This window comes from Hordeum vulgare, chromosome 2H (assembly GCF_904849725.1).
Source record: "Hordeum vulgare subsp. vulgare chromosome 2H, MorexV3_pseudomolecules_assembly, whole genome shotgun sequence".
NCBI classification, from domain to species: Eukaryota; Viridiplantae; Streptophyta; class Magnoliopsida; order Poales; family Poaceae; genus Hordeum; species Hordeum vulgare.
Window position 1 is genome coordinate 123,794,066 of NC_058519.1, and position 16,087 is coordinate 123,810,152.

At 42.0% G+C, this 16,087-nt stretch overlaps 2 long non-coding RNA genes across 3 annotated transcripts; one reads left to right on the top strand and one right to left on the bottom strand.

Annotated features, from left to right (window-relative positions):
- Positions 1-13,909: 13,909 nt before the first annotated feature.
- On the top strand, positions 13,910-15,585 carry LOC123425482. Of its 2 annotated transcripts, none has more exons than XR_006621836.1 (2): positions 13,910-14,703; positions 15,251-15,585. It is a non-coding gene; the product is annotated as an uncharacterized LOC123425482 (long non-coding RNA). The 2 variants fall into 2 exon arrangements; XR_006621835.1 differs by lacking the exon at positions 15,251-15,585 and adding an exon at positions 14,845-14,983.
- On the bottom strand, positions 14,106-15,336 carry LOC123425483. The gene is made up of 2 exons (XR_006621837.1): positions 15,244-15,336; positions 14,106-15,163 (listed from the first exon to the last, which is right to left on the bottom strand). It is a non-coding gene; the product is annotated as an uncharacterized LOC123425483 (long non-coding RNA).
- Positions 15,586-16,087: the final 502 nt, after the last annotated feature.

Sequence of the window (16,087 nt, forward strand, 5' to 3'; positions counted from 1 at the left end):
AGTTTCTTAGGAGTCCCACCCTTGAAGGTGTGATTAGCAAGCATGGTGGAAATCTCAACCTCAGGTATCTTCCTTTTATTAGTCACAATATCTTTCATGTACTTAGCATAAGGAGTCATTTTGAGCATATCTGTCAAACACATTTGCAAAAAGACAGGTCTAATCATTTCAACAAAGCGCTCAAAACCTCATCATCCTTTTTCTTGGATGGTTTGGGAGGAAAGGGCATGGGTTTCTGAACCCATGGTTCTCTTTCTTTACCATGCTTCCTAGCAATAAAGTCGTTCTTATCAAATCTCTTATTCTTAGGTTGTGGGTTATCAAGATCAACAACATGTTCAATCTCCACATCCTTATCATTACTAGGTTGAGCATCATCATGAACACCACTATCAATATTATCACTAGGCTCCTTTTCATCACCAGATTGTGTTTCGGCATGAGAAACAGAGACATCATTTGGATTCTCAGGTGTAAAAGCAGCAGTTTTGTTAGCATGCAAGTTCCTATCATCTTTCTTTTTCTTCCTATTACCACGATGACTAGGTGCATCAGTGCTAACTCCTTGAGAATCTTGTTCAATTATCCTAGGATGGTCCTCGGGATACAAAGGTTCCCGAGTCATTCTACCACCTCTAGTGACAACTCTAATAGAATTGTCATTCAACTCATTGAGCAAGTCATTTTGGGCCTTAAGTACTTGTTCTACTTGAGTAGTGACCATAGAGGCATGTTTAATCAAAAGCTTAAGATTATTGACATTTCTATCCACACAAGCACTTATATGATTAATCATGCGAGCATTTTGTTCCAATTGTCTGCTAACATAATCATTGAAACTTTGTTGTTTGACAACGAAGTTATCAAATTCATCTAAGCATAAGCTAGCAGGTTTATCATAAGGAATATCACTCTCATTGAATCTACGAAGAGAATTTACCTCTACTACCCGTGTCGGGTTATCAAGACCATGTATTTCTTCAATAGGTGGTAGATCCTTAACATCCTCAGATTTAATACCTTTCTCTTGCATAGATTTCTTGGCTTCTTGCATATCTTCAGGACTGAGGAATAGAATTCCTCTTTTCTTCGGAGTTGGCTTCGGAGGTGGTTCGAGAATAGTCCAAGCATTATCATTGCTCAAGATATTATTCAATAGAATTTCAGCTTGTTCCACAGTTCTTTCCCTGAAAACACAACCAACACAACTATCTAGGTGGTCCCTAGAAGCATCGGTTAGTCCATTATAAAAGATATCAAGTATTTCATTCTTCTCAAGAGGGTGATCATGCAAAGCATTGAGTAACTGGACAAGCCTCCCCCAAGCTTGTGGGAGACTCTCTTCTTCAACTTGCACAAAGTTATATATATCCTGCAAGGTAGCTTGTTTCTTATGGGCAGGAAAATATTTCTCAGAGAAATAGTAGATCATATCCTGGGGACTACGCACGCAACCAGGAGCAAGATAAGTAAACCAAGTCTTAGCATCACCCTTCAGTGAGAAAGGAAACAACTTAAGGATATAGTAATGGCAAATTCTTTCCTCATTCGTGAATAGGGTGGCTATATCATTCAGCTTAGTAAGACGTGCTACAACCGTTTCAGACTCATAACTATGAAAAGGATCAGATTCAACCAAAATGATCAACTCAGGATCAATAAAGAATTCATAATCCTTATCGGTAACAAAGATGGGTGAAGTAGCAAACTTAGGATCGTATTTCATTCTAGCATTCAGAGATTTTTCTTTCCACTTGCGCAATAAATTCTCAAGATCATAGCTATCCTTGCAAGCAAGAAAGACTTCAGCTACCTCTCCCTCCATAACATAACCCTCAGGTATATTAGGCAATTCATATCTAGGAGAGCTAGGCCTAACAGGTGGAACAACAGGTTCTACTTCAATAATTTCATCAGTTTCAGAAGTATCATCACATTCAGCAGTAACTCTAGCAATTTGTGCATCAAGAAATGCACCCAGTGGCAAATCATTATCAAGCAAATCATCATCATAAGCATCATGGATAGCAGAAGTAGCATCATCAAGCACATGCGACATATCAGAATTTCTAGTAGGTGGTGGTGTCGCAAACTTACTCATAACTGAAGGTGAATCAAGTGCAGAGCTAGATGTGAGTTCCTTACCTGTCCTCGTAGTTGAGGGCAAAACTTTAGTTTTTCGATCTCTCGGATTCCTCATAGTGATCAACAGACGTAAATCCCAAGTGACTCAGAGAATAGAGCTATCCTCCCCGGCAACGGTGCCAGAAAATAGTCTTGATAACCCACAAGTATAGGGGGTCGCAACAATTTTCGAGGGTAGAGTATTCAACCCAAATTTGTTGATTCGACAAAAGGGGAGGCCAAAAAATATTATCAAGTATTAGCAGTTGAGTTGTCAATTCAACCACACCTGAAAGACTTAGTATCTGCAGCAAAATTTTAGTAGCAAAGTAGTGTGATAGTAACGGTAGCAGCAATAACAGTAGCAGTAGTGACTTGTATAGCAATTGTGACAGCAGTAGCGGTAAAGTTACTTAGCAAGGACCAGTAGGAAAAATTCGTAGGCATTGCATCGGTGATGGATAATTATGTCGGATGACATTCATCATGTAACAGTTATAACATGGCGAGATATGTAACTAGCTCCAGTTCGTCAATGTAATGCAGGCATGTATTCTGTATTTAGTCATACGTGCTTATGGAAAAGAACTTGCATGACATCTATTGTCCATCCCTCACGTGGCAGCGGGGTCCTAATGGAAACTAAGGGATATTAAGGTCTCCTTTTAATAGAGAACCGGAACAAAGCATTAGCACATAGTGAATACATGAACTCCTTATACTATGGTCATCTCCAAGAGTGGTTCCGGTTATTGTCACTCCGGGGTTGCCGGGTCATAACACATAGTAGGTGACTACAACTTGCAAGATACGATCAAGAACGCACATATATTGATGAAAACATAATAGGTTCAGATCTGAAATCATGGCACTCGGGCCCTAGTGACAAGCATTAAGCATAGCAAAGTAGTAGCAACATCAATCTTAGAACATAGTGGATACTAGGGATCAAACCCCATCAAAACTAACTGTATTACATGATAGATCTCATCCAACCCATCACCGTATAGCAAGCCTACGATGAGATTACTCACGAACGATGAAGAGCATCATGGAATTGGCGATGAAGGATGGTTGGTGATGATGACGGCGTCGATTTCCCCTCTCCGGAGCCGAGAACGGACTCCAGACCTGTCCTCCAGAGGAAGAACAGGTGGTGGCGGCGGCTCCGTGTTGTGAAACGCGATGAACTTATCTCTCCTAATTTTTTCCGGGTGAGAGAGAATATATAGAGCTGGAGTTGGAGGCTACGGAGCCACGAGGGCCTCACAAGCATGCCAGGCCCGACCAGGGGGGGGGGGGGGGGCGGGCCTCCTGGGCTTGTGGGCTCCTGTCTCCGTGTCTCCACGTGATTCTTGCGCCTGTATTTTTATATATTCCACAAAAAATCCTTGTAAATTTCCAGGTCATTCCGAGAACTTTTATTTCTGCGCAAAAACAACACCATGGCAATTCTGGTGAAAACAGTGTTAGTCCGGGTTAGTTCCATTCAAATCATTTAAATTAGAGTCCAAAACAAGAGCAAAAGAGTTTGGAAAAGTAGATACGATGAAGACGTATCACAACCTTTGCTTGCTTGGCTTGTTATTCTTTCCATTTTGCCTCATTGATGAATGTGACTGACACCAGGGGGAAGCTTCAAGTCATCAATGGGAGTGTTTGGATCTTCATACCGGAGATCGATGAAGTCCAGCAGAACCTTGTGGTCCACGGAAAGAGGAATAGAGCTGCATGAGGCCTGTGCAACTCGTTCCTACTTGTTTTTGATGATTGCTTGAAGAGTCTCATCATCGAATTCCTCACTTCCTTCTAATGCAGAAGGAACATTGATGAATTTGCTCAGGCTGGGCCTGATGCCTCTTCCAGCATTCATTTTAGTCTTCAAAAGAGGCGGTGAAGACTTTGTAGCAGAGCTCGTGGCAGATGGCAGTGAGGAACTGGAATGAGCAGGCTGATTCTTAATTTTCTGCTTTTGTTGAGGTTGTGAGGACTGTGCTGCTGTTGAAGGATTTAGCACTGGTGCAGCCTTGTGAGGCAATTGCTCTTCTGGAACTGAGGCCTTTGGTTTCTTTGGCACAATCTTCTTCTAAGGAATAGTTGTACCAGAGGCTTCAGCAGCTGAAGAGCTGGCGGCAGTGGCAGCAGCAGCAGAGTCCTCATTGAATTTCTTCACTTCATCTTCTGCTTTCTTGTGTAGCTTAGACAAATGTTTGTCTTTATCATGAGGGTAATTCTCAATTGTTTCAACGCTTGAGGGATGAGCAGCTTGTTGATCACCCTCAGGAGGCCTCTTGCAAGGTGGCTTGAGGGCGAATTTCTTCGCATATTTTGGAGTTACATAGCGATATTCCTTCCACTCCTTAGCCCACCTGCGTTTGATTTTCTGAAGCCTTATCTTGCGCTTCGCCATGGTTTCTTTGCCATATATTTCCTCATCAGGAGTGCAGCAGTCACCAGATATTTCCTCATGAATATCAATTGCAGTGTTCTGTTCAAGCTTCTTTCCTCCCTTTTGCTTTCTAGCATCTTCCATTTTCTTCACCCGAGTCTTTTGCTGAGGAATATGCACTCTTGAAGGTTCTAATGACACTAGTAAAGTTTCTTCGAGGAACGCTGCAAATGAGTTAAGTTGATGAGAATCTAGTGATTCATCAGCTGGCACTTCGTACATGTGAACAGAGTATGGGTGTGAAGAATTTGGAGAGGTCATATGCGTTCTCAGATTTGAAGAAATTGAAAATTTTAGAAGTTGAGGAATTTGACCAGTGGGTTGAGGAATTTGACTAAGAATTCTGATCTTGGGTTCCAGAGTTGTGCAGATTTGAGAATTTACACAATTGAGGAATCTCATGAAGAATTTGACTGGCTTAGTGAAATTCATCAAGTGTTTGAGGAATGAGTGTGTGTGGCTGACACACACTCTGAGGAAAAACAGATTTCACGAGTCTAAAGTGAAATAATAGATCAACTGAGGCAGTAAAATAAGATTTTAATTACCCTGAGCGAAGAACACGAATAAGAGGAGCAGTAAAAGTGTGAAGCTCTTCGGTTCATATCTTCTGCGCCCTAACTTGGCGGCAGAAGTCAGCTACGGCATTCTGATCTTGGGTTCTAGAGTTGTGCAGATTCGATTACATGATAGATCTCATCCAACCCATCACCGTCCAGCAAGCCTACGATAAGATTACTCACGAACGATGAAGAGCATCATGGAATTGGCGATGAAGGATGGTTGGTGATGACGACAGCGTCGATTTCCCCTCTCCGGAGCCCAGAACGGACTCCACATCTGCCATCCAGAGGAAGAACAGGAGGTGGCGGCGGTTCCGTGTCGTGAAACGCTATGAACTCTTCTCTCCTAATTTTTTCCGAGCGAGAGAGAATATATAGAGCTGGAGTTGGAGGTTGCGGAGCCACGAGGGCCTCACAAGCCTGCCAGTCCCGACTAGGGGGGGGCTCCTGGGCTTGTGGGCGCCTGGCTCGGTGTCTCTAGGTGATTCTTGCGCCAGTATTTTTTATATATTCCACAAAAAATCCTCGTAAATTTCCAGGTAATTCCGAGAACTTTTATTTCTGCGCAAAAACAAGACCATGGCAATTCTGCTAAAAACAGCATTAGTCCGGGTTAGTTCCATTCAAATCTTGCAAATTAGAGTCCGAAACAAGGGCAAAAGAGTTTAGAAAAGTAGATACGATGAAGACGTATCAACTCCCCCAAGCTTAAAGCCTTGCTTGGCTTCAAGAAATCCAGTTGACAAACTGAAAGAGACAAAAGAAAAACTTTTAGGAACTCTTTTTGACCTTGTTGTTGTAATTCTGTCTAACTCATATTCAGATTTATAGCAAGATCATAAGCTAACCATATAAGCAATGACATTTAGGTCTCAAGATTACTCATATCAATGGCATAATCAACTGGCGACCAATAATAATAAGTTTCAATCGTCAACACTTCAATGAAAACAAGTATGAAGCAATATGAACAAATGGTACCTCGCTAGCCCTTTCTGAGACCGCAAAACATAAATGCACAACACCTTCAAATACCTAGGGCTGACTGAATATTGTAATTCATGGCAAAGAAGATCCAGTCACAGTCATACTCAATATCAATTAATAGCAAAGCATAAAAATGACGGAGGTGCTCTCTAACTGGTGCCTTTTATAAGAAGAGGATGACTCAACAGAAACGTAACTAGATAGGCCCTTCGTAGAGGGAAGTATTGATTTGCAGAGGTGCCACAGCTCAAGCTTTTAAAACAGAGATAAATAATTTTGGGTGGCATGCTTTCATTGTCAATGCGATGACCAAGAGTTTTCACCATCTTCCATGCTACACAAATTATAGGTGGTTCCCAAACAGAAAAGTAAAGTTTTGACTCCCCCACCACCGATCAATCACACTCCACGACTAGCCGAATCCTCGGGTGCCGTCCATACCAACAACAATCCAGGGGGAGTTTTGTTTGCAATTATATTTTCGATTTGGCATGGAGCTGAGCATTCCGATTACCAGCCCCTTTCTCCTGAGTGATAGTGAATAAACACGTATCGAGGATAACACGCCTAGCATGGAAGATACTGACCGCCCCTTGTCACCACATGAGCGGTCCAGGCATACAAAAGTGATTATCACTTGAAGATTTAGAGAGTGGCACATGCAAATTTACTTGGAACGGCAGGTAGATACCGCAAATATGTAGGTATCGTGGACTCATATGGAAAAACTTTGGATTTATGGAACTGGATGCACATGCTTGATGGCGAGGGAGTGAAGTTGTTCCTCACCGGTGACGAGATTGCGAGCGGTGGAACTAGGGTTGAGCTCGAGCGGAGAGAAGATGAGAGGACGAAGAGTTTTAACTGAGGGGGTAAGGGCCTATTTATAGCTCAAGTGAAAAAAGGTTCGTCCGAATCTTTCAGACCGAACTGCCCTTGCTTATTCGTCTCCGCACGACACGTGGAGCCCATGAATGAATGGAGATCGTGCTTATCCGATCGTGGGAAGTGGGTCCAGTTACTGTGTAACGTTATAAAATTCATTTTTGAAGATTTGAGGATTTCTTTGCAAAGTCCTCATCTGACAAGGACACAGTGAGGATTTTGAACAAGTTTCAAGTAGAACGCATATGAAGAAATGAATAGACTGGGTTGAGTATATCATAGAGGGGAGTCGGGTCCGATCACATTCACTTAGATGAAATATCAAATTGAAGACTGGGCTATAAGTGAATGATGTTGAGTACTTTGAAGTCTTAGTCTATATATATATATATATCTAGGCAAATGAAAATCATCAAACGTTTTTGAAGATTTTGAAGATTTTGAAAATCTTGAGGATTTTGTGACAAAGCGACAGGTTGATGAATTTCAACTTTGAAGAAAAACAGCTTGAATAGTTTCAAAGTTGGGTGGTGGTGTGACCCACCGTATAAGAATGATGATTCCAGGCGCCGCGTACAATTGTCGTAGGGCCCTTAGAACCAAATTCTTCATTAATTTCCTCACACTAAGAGTGATATTCTTCATTGATTGAAGAAAATCGATTCTTTGTGTGTTGCACATCTAAGTCATCAATTTTGCATAAGTATTAGGATGTGTGCATGTTTTCAAAAAACATTTGAGGACTCTAAGATATTTAGATCACACCTCAACTTGCAAAACCTTCTCTCATCCAAGGGCTTAGTGAAAATATCCGCTAGCTGATTTTCAGTCTTCACATGCTCAATGATGATATTGCCCTGGAGGACATGGTCCCGAAGAAAATGATGACGAATCTGGATGTGCTTAGTCTTCGAGTGTTGTACTGGGTTGTAGGCGGTCTTGATTGCACTCTCATTGTCTTCATGTTGATGTCATAGTCTTTGAGGGTTTGCTTCATCCATAGCAATTGAGCACAGCAGGATCTAGCAGCAATGTACTCACCTTCAGTAGTGGAGAGAGAAACACAATTCTGCTTCTTTGAGGACCAGCAGACTAATGATCTTCCAAGGAAATGGCATGTGCCTAATGTTGACTTGCGATCCACACGGCCACCGGCATAATCAGAATCAGAATATCCAACGAGATGAGGATTTGATGAGCGAAGAATATCACATGTCAAGTTCTACTTCATTTGCAATCCTTGGATGAGCTGGTTGAGGATTTTGTCTGGGCTGAGGAATCTGCTCTGGAGCAATTTCCTCAGGAGCGCCTTCTTGAATTTCATCAGCGCTTGGGACGATTTCTTCAGCAATTACCTCAGTAGGAACAATGTCTTCAGTAGCTTTGAACTTGATTGCTTCCTTGGGAGATAATTTATGTGGCACAGGAGGCAATTGCTCTCTTTGCGAGCCATTACTTTCATCGAACCACACATCTATAGTTTCAACAACCTTGTTGTGATAGGTGTTGAAGACTCTGTAGGTGGGCGAGTCCTTTTCGTAACCAAGCATAAAACCCTCATGTGCTTTAGGTGCAAATTTCCAGCTATGGTGAGGATCTCTAATCCAGCATCTCGCACCGAAGACTTTGAAATAACTTACATTGGGTTTCTTGTCAGTGAGAAGTTCGTATGGGGTTTTCTTGAGGAATTTGTGGAGATATACCTTGGTGATGATGTGGCCAGAAGTGTTGATAGCTTCAGGCCAGAAACGACGAGGAGTCTAGTATTCTTCAAGCCTGGTCTGTGCCATTTGCACTAGAGTCTTGTTCTTGCGTTCAATGACGCCATTCTCTTGAGGAGTATAAGGAGCAGATAATTCATGAGTAATACCAAGTTCATCAAGATAATCATCAACACCAGTATTTTTAAATTCTGTCCCGTTGTCACTCCTGATGTGTTTGATCTTGACACCGAAGTTCGTCGAGGCCCTTGAGGAAAATCGTTTGAAGACTTCCTGCACTACAGTTTTATACAGAATGATATGCACCCAAGTATATCGAGAATAGTCATCAACAATGACAAAGCCATATAGGGATGCTGCATTGGTTAGAGTGGCATAATGGGTAGGTCCAAATAGATCCATGTGAAGCAATTCAAACGGATGAGTAGTGGGCATGATAGTCTTGAAGGGGTGTTTGGATCTCGTCATCTTTGCAGACTCACAAGCACCGCAGAGGTGGTCCTTGAGGAATTTGACGGATTCGATGCCAATGGCTTGCTTTTTCTTCGCGAGCGTGTGCAAATTCCTCATGCCTGCATGACCAAGTCTTCGATGCCATAGCCAGCCTTCTGAGGTTTTTGCTAGTAAGCATGTGGGTGGTTGAAGACTTGTGGAAAAATCAACAATGTACAAATCTCCTCTCCTAAATCCTTCGAAGACTTTGGATCTGTCAGATTCCATGATGACTACACATATATATTTTCCAGATAACAACCATATCAGGATCAGAAAGCATTGAGACTGACATGAGGTTAAACCCAAGGGATTCGACAAGCATCTCTTTGTCCATGTGTCTGTCCTTGAAAATAGCCACTTTGCCAAGTCCCAATACCTTGCTTTTACCTTTGTCAGCATAAGTGATTTGCTTCAGTGGTGATAGATTCAGTGGCATTCATCTGCAAGCTTCTATCACCAGTAATGTGGTTTGTGCAACCACTATCAAGAACCCACTCAATACTCTTGGGTTTGTCATCCTGCAGATGAATTAGTACAACTTACCATCTCATATGCTTCAGACTTGAAGAATATGCTATCAATTTCATCAGATAGGAATTTCATCATAAACAGTAAATTTGAGGACGTGTGAAATGTTATCATTTCATCAATTTTAGCTTCCGTCCAATCAAGCATTTTCCTCAGGTCTCGAGCAAATTCTTCAGATGGTGATTTCATCTGGAGACCTGACCTGCAGAAGAGATTAGTTCAAATTCTTCACCACCCACATCTGAAGGGGTGGCAAAGAGTTCAACATCCTGCGAGCACCATATGAGAAAGGGGGCATTGAAGCTAATGCGCTTCTCTTCACAGTAGGGGGATTAGAGTACTCAAATGAATAGGCAGAGAAGGTCTTTGAGGACTTATGAACATAATGATTTGAGGTATAATGATCATATTCATATCCCTTGTAATTTCCCTGCATATCAGAAGCATTAGCACGAGTATGAGCATAGTTTTGACTAATTGAGGATTTTGATCCTCTTGAAGACTTTGGTCCACCTGAGGAATTTGATATGGGTCCAGGTTATTCACTCCTGGTGTCATAAGGACATTCACCTGAAGATTTTCCAAGCAACTTTTGAGGACCCAAATTTTCTTCAGGGGTGGTCCATTCCTGCAGTTAGTTGCAATATATCGTGCAAATACTTTACCAGATGGATTTTTGAATAGTTTATAGTTGGAGTCAAATGACTCATATGAGGAATAGGATAATTAACATGCAAAGCCTGTTAGATTGGATGGATCAACAAGAGGTCCTTTAGCAGCAACCCATGAGGTTTTGGGATACTGCTCAGGTTTCCAGTATGATCCATCACCATTCAGTTTCCTTTCAAAGGCAATTCCTTCTTTCCTTGGGTTCCTGTTCAGAATCTTCTTTTTGAGCACATCGCAAAGGGTTGATGCCCTTTGAGACTTTTGTACATGCCTGTCACATACAATTCCTTCATAACTGCATTTTCGTTAGTAACATTTGTGGTTTCCTCAAGTGAGGAATTTGTTACCATAGGAGCAGTTGAAGAATTTGTAGCAATAAAAGCATTTGACGATTCTGGTGAAGAATCTGTAGTTTCACGCTCGACGCATTTGATACATGGTGGACTGAATTCAACCTGAGCGACACTGATCTGTTGAGTAAGTAATGAATCATTTTCCATTCAAAGATCATCATAAGACATCTTCAACTTCTCAAGATCAAGTTTCCTTTGAATAAATGCATAGGAAAGTTTCTCATGATCAGCCGAGAGTGTGCCATAACGATCTTGAAGACTATCAAATCTGGACTGAAGACTTTTCACATCTTCAGTGAGGATTTCGGTATGATTCATTTCATCATTCAACATGCCATTGCTATTGTCTACCAGTTTTTGAAGCTTTTCAATGGCACTTTGTGTTTAGTTGCAATGTTAGCAAGTTTACCGTATCTGGTTTTTTTGTAATCATCAGGTCCACAGTCACTTTAATGAGAGGAGGAAGTGTCATTTGGTACCTTTGAACCTTTTGCCATGAAGCAATATGTCGGAGCAAAGTCATTAGTGTAGATAGCGTTGTCTTTTTCTTCAAGGTTGAAGATTGACTTGTTGACGAATGTGGTAGCCAGTGCAAGACTTGCCACGCGAGACTCTGAGTCTTCCTCAGAACCTTCCTCTTCATCATATTCCTCAGATTCTTCCTCAGAATCCATTTCCTTGCCAATGAGTGCCCGAGCCTTTCTGAAACTAGTCTTCTTGTGTGATGAGGACTTTGAGCATGAGCATTTTGAAGATTTCTTCTTTTTCTTCAAGTCATTAGAACTTTCATCCATGTATTGCTTCTTCTTTGATTCCTTCACGCAGCGAGGACAATCAACAATATAGTGACCCGATTTCTTGCATTTGTGGCAGGTTCTTTTCTTGTAGTCCTTAGATGAAGATTCTGATTTCCTCATATCTCTTCTTGAAGATTTACCAAACTGGCCACGCCTTGTAAACTTCTGGAATTTCCTCACGAGCATTGCAAGCTCCTGTCCAAGTTCTTCAGGATCACCAATGCTTCAATCTGAGTCTTCTTCTTCAGATGAGGAAATTGCTTTGGCCATCAATGCCCGAGGTCTAGAGTAGCTTGGTCCATACAGATCTCCCTTTTCTCCTTGTTGGAATTCATGAGTATTGAGTCTTTCGAGTATATCAGGAGGATCAAGCATCTTATAGTCCGCTCTTTCTTGAATCATCAGAACCAATGTATCAAACGATGGATCGAGAGATCTTAGCAGTTTCTTCACAACTTCATGGTCAATGATGTCTCGAGCTCCCAGTGCTTGGAGTTCATTTGAGATGTCTGTGAGGCGATCAAAGGTATCTTGGCAGCTTTGATTGTCAAGCCTCTTGAAGCGATTGAAGAGATTGCGAAGAACATCAACACGAGAATCACGCTGAGCTGAAATTCCTTCATTAACTTTGGACAACCTATCCCAGATAAGCTTCGTTGTGCTCAAAGCACTCACTCTTCCATACTGACCATTGCTCAGATGGCCACAGATGACATTCTTCGCTTGAGAATCAAGTTGCTTGAATTTCTACACATCAGTGGCAGAGACAGTAGCAACGATGGGGGGAATGCCATGTTACACAATGTACCAGAGATCATTGTCAATAGCCTGAAGATGCATCCACATCATGGTCTTCCAATAGGGAAAGTCCTTTCCTTCGAAGGTAGGACATCCTGCAGTAGCCTTGATCATACCTGAAGTCGACATAACTAAAACTCCAGGTGGTTAAACCAAAATCACACAGAACAAGGGAGTACCTTGCTCTGATACCAATTGAACGTGCGTTATATCGACTAGAGGGCAGTGAATAGGCGATTTTTAGAATTTCATCGCTAAGGAAATTCCTTTTGAGGAAATTCGTCACTGATGAATAACATGCAGCGGAAATAGCACAGGATCAGAGGTGCAACGATTACAACATCAGTTTACTTGATGAAGATTATGAGAATCGATTTGCACAGTATGCACGCACAGAAAAGCAGATGAAGATTAACTCGTATAAAGAATTTGAGGTTGAGGAAATTCAGAGAAAGTCTTCAGCAAATTCTTCAAACAGTGATAATAAAAGTCTTCAACATACAATATTGAGGAATTGAAATAGTTGAAGAAATAGAACCCGTATCACGATGAAGACATTTGTTGATGACCCAGTTCCAACTGCTGTGACAGTCGTACGTCTGGTTTGGAGCGGCTTGGTACTGAAACCAAAGGACACACCGCCCCGGGACACACAGTCCATACTGTATTCTCCTTGAGCTAAGGACACACAGTCCTCACCCAACACTCGTGTTAAGTCTTCAGGGCAGGCTTCGAAACCCTCACAAACTCGGTCACTCGGCGATCCACAATTGACTGTTGGATGCTCTAGACCATGACGCCTAACCGTCTGAAGGATGGACAGTCCACAAAGGTAAAAGGCTTCATTTCCACACAGGAACAAATTCTTCAGTGATGCTCAATCACTTGGTTTTTGGTTTATGGTTCGATGTTTGGGGTATTTCCTCACTTGATGATTTACTCACGAAGACGCTGAGGAATTTGGGTTTCTCTAAATGACAAGTGTCAGTTTCTCGCGGAGCAGCAAACCAGCTAGTGGTTGCGGGGGCGGCTATTTATAGCCTTGGAGCATCCCGACATGATTTGACATAAATGCCCTTAAATAGTATGATCGTTGTTGTGGATAAGATTGGTGAGGTGGCATGAATCGCGGCAACGGTCGGAACTCTTAACTGTGAGAGTCCTCATGTCTCTCATATTCCTCACTTGAGGCTTTTGTAGGTTTAGGCTTGGGTTGAGCATCATGGGGAAATTCATTCCGTAGTATTACCTCGACCCCCTTTTACAATACGGTGTTCCTGTGACTCAAGAGTAAAGAAAATGAAACATAAAGAATAAATCTTCACGCTTAAAAGTCTTCAGACTGATTTGTTTTTAGGACACACCGAATTTCTCATCTTCAATATCTTCATGAGGAATATCAATTTCATCGTTATTTCTTTGCGATCAAAGTCATCAGCATAAGACCAATTTCTTCAACTGAAGACATACATTTTTAGGGGTCGATATTCATCGTATAACTCAAACTCCTCAGGACTTATAGAGCCCGTGTACACTTATAAACACATTAGTTACTTAACCAATAAGTCTTCAAACCACCAAAATCACTAAGGGCACTAGATGCACTTACAAAAATGCTAGTACAACATTATAGGTGAAATAATTAATTTACACACTTATGCAAATATATAAAGACATGAGGTCTTGGAATGAGATTTTGCCCATTATACAATGGTGTAAAATTATGTTCTACGAAATTTAGGATGACGTGTGTTTCTCCCATATATATTTTTCTAAACCCAAGAGCTTAGAATAGAGATAATAAAAACCAAAGAGTTAAAGTGTTAAAATAGTAAGCCTGAGGGCTAAACTACAAAGTCTAATTAATCTGATGGCTCAATTCACGTTTCTGTAGATAACAGAAAATGGAAGGACTAATCGGAAGAATGGGAAAGAGATAAGGTCCCTATCCCTTTGTGTGTGAGTGTATGGATGTTAATCGATCTGATTGAATCCTTAGCTCCAATTCAATGCAGCGACCATCGCCTTGCATCTGGTCGCCTCATACGCTGAACGGCGCCGCGCTGGAGCCACCGCCACGTCTTGCCGGTGTAGGTTGGTCATGGCCCTCGCCACCATCACAGGCCGTTGGCCGTGCGCCCGCTTCCCGTTGCCGCTGATGCCGGAGGGCGTCAAGCCAGGCCATCGCCTTAGCAAATCATGTTGAGGGAGGCCCGACGCTTCTGCCGCACCTTGGCGGGACGTCGTCGCGAGGAGCAGCCTGGCCGAAGGATGCATCCACTGGTGTCGCCGTCGGAGTTTTGCTTTGGACAGCATTGATATGCCGCCCTGGAGGTTAGTGCTTATTGTGTTGGAATAGGAGAAAATAAATAAATCGAATAACATCACTTGATGCTCTTATCGATGATTGCATCCTAGTTCTTGTTCTTCCTGATACTCATTGTGTGTCGTCTTTCTACAATTTACCTTTTGTAGATCGTGTTTGAGGCGCTTCGTCCTTGAATCGATGTATTCTTCTCTATTTTTCTGATATGAACTCAGATGGATGTAATTCTCGTGAGCGCATAGCTGTATGCAGGAGACAAATTATGAATAGATCGTTGATTCATGGGAAGAACCGAAGAAGATAAAGCAAATGGATAAATCTTCGGATCCTGTTTTCCTCTTTTTGGATGATACATCCATGTGATTCTTGTCGTGGTTCGAGTTGCCATTTGCTCTCGGTTACAAGCATGATGTGGCTGACGGATTCCTTTTCTTTCTTGGATTATCTATAATATTTCCTGCGCACACGCTATGAGGCGATTAGTTACTACAGAACTTACTACTAGTAGATCTTTGATTTAATCGGAAAAGACAACTCCTGATTCATACCTTGTAGGGATGCATGATCTTCTTTGCCATGAAGATGGAGGGGCTGTTGAGACTGCTAGAGTTGTTGCCTCGATCCTTGCCGGGGATGGTACCGTTCATGGCTTGACGCTGAGAATTCCATCATCGGACGATCGTCATGCGCCGACCGTATTGCCACTAGATGCGAGAGATAGCCTTGGCGCCTTGTCACTGTTAGGCTGCCTCCCCTTCGCTTTCTTATTGTGTTGTGTTGGCCAAAACGCTCTCGGGTACGAGCGTGCTGATAATGTGTGAAGAGAGGAAGCGCAAATGACAGGAACAGTTGCTTTCATTGATGAATTTATGGGTATATATACCCTGATACAAAGGCGGTTACAAAGGAGCGGTTACAGAAAAGTGGAACCGACATAAGCAGGGATTAACCCTTTAATTAACATAATTAATTAATTCCTAACAAAAACAGAGATAAATCAACATTTTGGTCGGTATGCTTCCATTGTCACCGTAATAACTAAGAGATCTCAATATCTTTCATGTTAAATACATTATAGGTGGTTCCCAAACAGAAAAGTAAAGGTTTAACTCCCCCTCCACCAACCTATCACATTCCATGGTGGGTCGAATCCACGGGTACCATCCATACAATCAACAATCCTGGGGGAGTTTTTTTTCATTAAATTTGAATCGAGCCTGAGCATGGAACTGGGCATCCCGGTTATCAGCCACTTTCTCATGAAAGAGAGTGAATCAACACATATCTTGAGAATAACCTACCTAGCATGGAAGATACTGATAGCCCCTAGTCACTACATGAGCAATTCGGGCATACAAAACAAAATATTTATTTGAAAATTTAGAACACGAC